Source organism: Rhinopithecus bieti, unplaced genomic scaffold, assembly GCF_001698545.2.
Source record: "Rhinopithecus bieti isolate Rb0 unplaced genomic scaffold, ASM169854v2 scaffold_3858, whole genome shotgun sequence".
NCBI classification, from domain to species: Eukaryota; Metazoa; Chordata; class Mammalia; order Primates; family Cercopithecidae; genus Rhinopithecus; species Rhinopithecus bieti.
The window spans coordinates 512,256-518,411 of record NW_016804227.1 but is presented as its reverse complement, the minus strand read 5'-3'; the positions used below and the strand labels follow the sequence as shown (position 1 = coordinate 518,411).

The following is a 6,156-nucleotide window of genomic DNA, read 5'->3' as shown; positions in this document are numbered from 1 at the left end:
AGGGAGGAAGGAAGGAAGGAAGGAAGGAAGGGAGGAAGGAAGGAAGGAAGGAAGGAAATGAATGGGTTTGTACAGGGAACAGCCTACATTACATAAGGGAACAGCCTAGCAGAAACAGAAAGGTACAAGGTGGCAAAAAACCCAGATGCCCAACATTACTTCTCCCCGCCGCCAGTATAACTCCCCCAACTTCACACTCATCGTGGGAGAATGGTGGGTTCTTCACTGAGCCCCCAGCCAGACACTCTACTCCCTGCTGCTCCATTCTCAACTTTTCTTCCTTTGCCCCCATCATGAATGCCCTCCTTAACTGCCTCAAGCCCACCTACCCTTCAAAACTCAGCCCCAGCTGGGTGCAGTGGCTCACACCTATAATCCTAGCACTTTGGGACGCCAAGGTGGGAGGATCCCTTGATCTCAGGGGTGTGAGACCACCCTGGGCAACACGGTGAAACCCTGTCTACAGAAAAATATAAAAATTAGCTGGGCATGGTGACACACGCCTGTAGTCACAGCTACTGGAGAGGCTAAGGTGGGAAGACGGCTTGAGCCTGGGAGGTTGAAGTTGCAGTGAGCCGAGATCATGCCACTGTACTCCAGCCTGGCTGACAGAGAGCCAGGCCCTGTCTCAAAACAAACCAAAACAAAACCTAGCCCCAGTTCTATTCCTCCAGGAAGCCCTCCAGACTACCCCACCCAACACACCAGAGCCCAGCCTCCCAGCATAACCTTCAGGGCAATATGCAACCGTTGCCCAGCCAACAGCTCCACTAGGCATCAAAGTGTCTGGCCTTGAAATGTTTCTGGAAAGGGCTGGTATTGTTTACATTGTCAGGAAGCAGGGCGGATGTCTTCCCAATTTAGTAAAAGCTTCTGGAAGCTCAATGCCGCACACTGTGGGGTGGGCAGGGGCTGGAGCACCCCCAAAAGGAGCTGGGCCAGAATCAGCCAGATTTAGCTGCAGGCAAGGGCAGACCAGCTTGAGACCTCAGGGTGCTGGGGGCGACATTGAAAAACCAGGCCCTTCTCCTGGTGAGCCGGAAATTCCACCCTCTCATCCCAAGGGGCGGAAAAGGCAAAGGAGGGAAATGAATCGGGAGCGGGTGTCGCTCAGGGCTCAGGCTAGAGTGGAAGGTATGATCCCAGCCATGGAGCAAGAAACACTCCGTCAAGACAGAAGCCGTTAAGCAGAGAAGGTCCTAAATTCAGGCCTCGTTAATAAAAGCCATCTGGCCTGTTTTGCCTTCTACTCAGAAGGGAAACGTTTCATTAACATTTTGAAGCACTTTCCTCTGCAAACACAAGTTTTGTATTACTGGTTCTGTTGTGACTAGCCTTGAAGCCCAGTGAGAAGAGCCAGGGTAGGAGGCTCAAAAGCTCGGGTCTGGCCGGGCACGGTGGCTCACGCCTATAATCCCAGCACTTTGGGAGGCCAAGGCGGGCAGATCACTTGAGGTCAGGAGATCGAGACCAGCCTGGCCAACATGGTGAAACCCGGTCTCTACTAAAAATACAAAAATTAGCCAGGCGTGGTGGAGCGTGCCTATAATCCCAGCTACTCAGGAGGCTGAGGCAGGAGAATCACTTGAACCCGGGAGGCAGAGGTTGCGGTGAGCCGAGATCGCACCATTGCACTCCAGCCTGGGCAACAAGAGCGAAACTCCGTCTCAAAAATAAAAAATAAAAAAAAGCTCCAGTCCTACACTGCCAGTCAGACCTACATCTCCAGGTCCTAAAAGGAGAGAGCCTCCTCCTGTCCCAGGGCAGGGCTAGGGGAAGCCAGTGGCAGGCAGCCCAGGCCATCGCACCTGTCCTCTCCTCCCCACACTGGCCTGATCAGTGCACTCTGGTTTCTTTCAACAAATCACGCTGCAACTGATCAGTCCCACATCCGGTGGCACAATGGCTAAATGACCATGGATCTGCCTCCTCCATCAGCTCATGAGCTCCCTGAATGCCCACCTTCGCCGGTCCTCACCTAGCACACAACTTTCATCATCAATGCAGCCAACCAACTATCCCACCTGTGCCAGCCCCGTTTTCAACCCCCACTCCCAGAGACCACATGGCCTGGCCCCCACCAGCCGAACAGAGGCGGGTGGGCTTCCATATCCAGGCTGGACTAATCAGTGTCTCTCTGCACCCCAAGATGAAGGAGACCCCCACTGGGAGGTCCCGGGGACTCAGGCTACAGCCTCGTTCAACACAGCCACGCTCACAACCCAAGGAGACGGAGCCTGTAGGGGAAAGGAGAAGGAGACAGGACGGATGTGCTGAGAGAGGCCGAGAAAATGAAACCGCAGTCCACAGAGAGGAAAGCCAGAGGAGGAGCTGCCTGCCAGCTTCCAGGCTCCCGGGGGGCCAGGTCGCCTGCAATTGTTTGCTGCACAAGTTCTCTGTTCTCTACTCTTAAGTCCCTTTTCACCTAACCTAATTGAAGGAGGTTCCTGTTCCCTGCAACAAAATAATTCCAAAGGTATGGGATCGGAGGGCACTCCCACACCGCCCTCAAAGCCAGCCCTGCTCCTCAAACCATGCCTACTCCTCGCAGTTTATTAAAGGGGCCACAGCAGCCTTAAGTGAGGCAAGTCTGGGTGTGCCCAGCCTGGGAGCATGGGGAGAGCTGCAGTGGAAAGATACAACCAACTGGGGGCGGACCCTAAAAGGTAGATAGCGTATTTGGACTTTGCACCTGAGCAAAAGGGGTGGGTGTCTGAGAAGGCAGGATCGTAATTGTTCAGGGACATGAACCTGAAGAGGGTGGGTACAGTGGTGTGGCTGAAGGAGGCATGCCTCCCAGGCATACAGTAGGTGCTTAGCAAATGTATCAAGGGCAGACACAGCCACCTCTTTGCACCAGGATATTCTTATCTGTAAAATGTAAGCAGCCTTATCAAAATATCCACAAATGAAGGAATGAATTTAAAGAGCTCAGAACCAGGCCGGGTGTGGTGGCTCAGGCCTGTAATCCCAGCACTTTGGGAGGCCAAGGTGGGCGGATCACTTGAGGTCAGGAGTTCCAGACCAGCTTGGCCAACACGGTGAAACCCCACCTCTACTAAAACTACAAAAACTTAGCCAGTCTTGGTGGCGTGGGCCTGTAGTCCCAGCTACTCGGGAGGCTGAGGCAGGAGAATTGCTTGATTCCGGGAGGTGGAGGTTGCAGTGAGCTGAGGTCGCACCACTATATTCCAGCCTGGGCAACAGAGCAAGATTCCATCTCAGAAAAGCTCAGAACCATTCTCCACAAAGTAAGCACTTAATATATACTTTTTTTTTTTTTTAACCTGCACAAAATCTGAAGTACTCACAAGAACCAATGGGCAGGGAATTACAGGGTCACAAACGCAGCTTCCCTCCCCTGGATATGGAAGTGGAGGTAGAGCAGATGGCATCAAGAGGGTAGAACTGGCTGGGCGCGGTGGCTCACGCCTGTAATACCAGCACTTTGGGAGCCTGAGGCAGGTGGATCACCTGAGGTCAGGAGTTCAAGACCAGCCTGGCCAACATGGTGAAACCCTGTCTCTACTAAAACTACAAAAAAATTAGCCAGACGTGATGGCGCATGCCTGTAATCCCAGCTACTTGGGAGGCTGAGGCAGGAGAATCGCTTGAACCCAGGAGGCAGAGGTTGCAGTGAGCCGAGATCGTGCCATTGCACTCCAGCCTGGGCAACAAGAGCAAAACTCCATTTCAAAAAAAAAAGACGGCAGGACCAACTGTCAGGGTGGCAGGGCCAGGAAGGGAGGCCAAGAGGGAACTGGAGGACCACACGTGGGCAGGCCTGCCAGGTGGGGAGCAGGGACAGCTGGAGCTGTGGGGAGATGGCCTTTCCATCACCAAGGGAGGCAGGACCAGGGAGAAGGCTGCAGTGAGGCAGAGAACAGCAGGACCCGGGTCAGGGCTAACCAGCAAGGCTGCTCGAAGAAGGACAAACAGCCTGGAGTGGACATGAGCCTCCTCTCCCTGAAACGTGTGTGAGTAGAGGCTGGGAAGCCACTCTACAGCAGCAACAACACTCACAGGACATCTACTCTGTCACAGGGCACACAGTTCTCCTAACAACCCTAAAAGCCAGATACCATAAGGATCCCAATTTTACAGATGAGGATGTCCAGGCAGAGAGAGACACAATGTGCGAGGTTACATAGCTAGGGAGTGGCAGAGCTGGGATTTGAACACGGGCTGTTAAGCTCCAGCATCTGAACTCTTCGCCGCCAAGGTAGACAGCAGATGCTGCAAAGCGACTAGTGCTCCTTGGAGTAAATTCCCCCTGCTGGGATTTCGGGCTCTGAGTGCAGAATTCCAGGCACCACCTTCCCAGCCTGCAAGGTGCCGGTGCTGAGGGCTGGAGTTTGCAGGTGCACACAGGTGAGTGTGGAGCAGGCTCCTCCCAGGCACCTCTACCTGCCTCTTCTGCCTTTGGAGCCCCTCTCCATCTCCACCCCCTCCACCTGTCCTGAAGCCAGAACCCCATCATTCCCTGGCAAGGCACTGCAGACAGGAACGCACCCTGTCCTCAACCGCAGGTCTAAGTCCCCTAAATCCTAAGCTGTTTCTCTAACCCAATAGCCTCCTTTTCTGACTCCAAGCCCTTTTCCATGCTATTTCTCCTGCACGAAACCCCCTTCAAGCATCCTGGCAGCAAACTTCTGCATGATGCTCTATGAAGCTTCCTGGTCTGCCCCATCCTCCAGGGGATCCCCTCTATGTCCCCAGCTTCCCCACTAATGCACTCATCAAACCCCGGGGCTGCATTTTTTGGGGGCACCGAGGCTGCTGTCCTGTGTATCAGCCAGCCCCTAGAAGTTCCGGGTCAGGTAACAACAGCTGAATGAATGAAGGGCTTATTGTTTACATTTACAACTGATGGAGAAGAGGCTTCTGGAGCACACACGTGGTGCTCCCTGCACTCTCCTCCTCCTCTTCTGCCCACAGCCCTAGGCCACCCCACCCACCTCCCTCAGGCATCCTGCAAGAGTGAGGGCAGCCCCCCTCATCCCAGACCCCCACTTCTCATCCAGAAGAGACAGGAAGGGTCTCAGACATTGAGGGACACACTGTTGGATGGGTGATTTCCCCCCAAGATGCTCCCTCTGCCCGTCCTTCCCAGGGTGGGGCTGGGCCCTGCGTGGCAGTGCCCAGTGGGCACCAGCTCGGCCCAAGCTCCGCCTGAAAGGTCCAAACGGGCGGGCACTGGAGGCTCAGCCAAGCATCCTCCGCGGCCGCCGCCCCTCCCCGGGAGGAGGGCAGAAAATCTGCTGCCTCACCAGCCACCAGCGCCAGCTTGGGGGGGCACCCCCTGAGGAAAGCCGCCCGCTTCAGTCTCCTCCTATCCCTCCTCAGCCATGCACTTCAACCAAGTTTCGCAAAGGGCATCGGCCAGGCGACCCCATAGGGTGCAGCAGGGAGGAGTGGGGGGCAGTCCCTGTTCTCCCAGGCCCCAGGTTTGGAGATGGGGGCTGCATGGCCGCGCCCACCAGGCTGTGCTCCCCAGGCTCTGTGAGCCCAGAGAGCCCTGCGGCGCGTCCAGCCGTCTTGCTCTGCCCTTGGAAGTGGGGACGGGCTTCCGCCCCAACAGACGGGCCAAACCCTCGTCCGTGGGTGGGGACCCTGATGAGGCTGGTGATGCCTTCAACAGGGGGACCCGCAGCCCGGGAATAGCCCCCAACCCTGGCACCCCAAGCAGCGCCCCCTCCTCTCCTGCAAGCAACGGGGAAGTTGGAGCACACCCCAGCCAGCTCCCGCCCACGCCCACCGGCCGGCCTCGAACCCTCCCGCCCCTGCCCACGCCCCGACAATGCCTACCGGCCGGCAGCCCCGCTTTCGGCCAGGCCGCCGCCCCCCATATCTCTCCGTCCTTTGTTGCCAGCGCGACACCCTCCCTCGGCCCCTCGGGCGGCCCCTACCTTGGTCCCTCCAGCATCAGGCTAAGCGGCGGGAGGCCCGGAGAGCCCCGGCCTCCTCTTCTCGGGCCCGGGTGCGCTGGAGGGCGAGGATGCTGCGGCCCCTCCCTGCGCGGCGCTGCCCACCGGCTGCACCCCCTCCTGGCGCCGGGGATCCCCGCGATCGGTGCTCGGGGCCCGGGTCTCGCGCCCCGTCTCCGGGGAGGCAGGAGGCGTGCACCGAGGCCGCCCGGCAGCAGCCTGCGCGCCC

General features: G+C 57.2%; 1 protein-coding gene across 1 annotated transcript in view; it reads right to left on the bottom strand.

Moving 5' to 3' along the window:
• Positions 1–6,156, bottom strand: part of CLIP2 (CAP-Gly domain containing linker protein 2) — a 103,453-nt gene extending 97,297 nt beyond the window's left edge. Inside the window, exon 1 of the mRNA XM_017867328.1 lies at positions 5,910–6,156. The gene's annotated coding sequence lies outside the window, so the exon portion shown is untranslated. The remainder of the gene's footprint in view (positions 1–5,909) is intronic.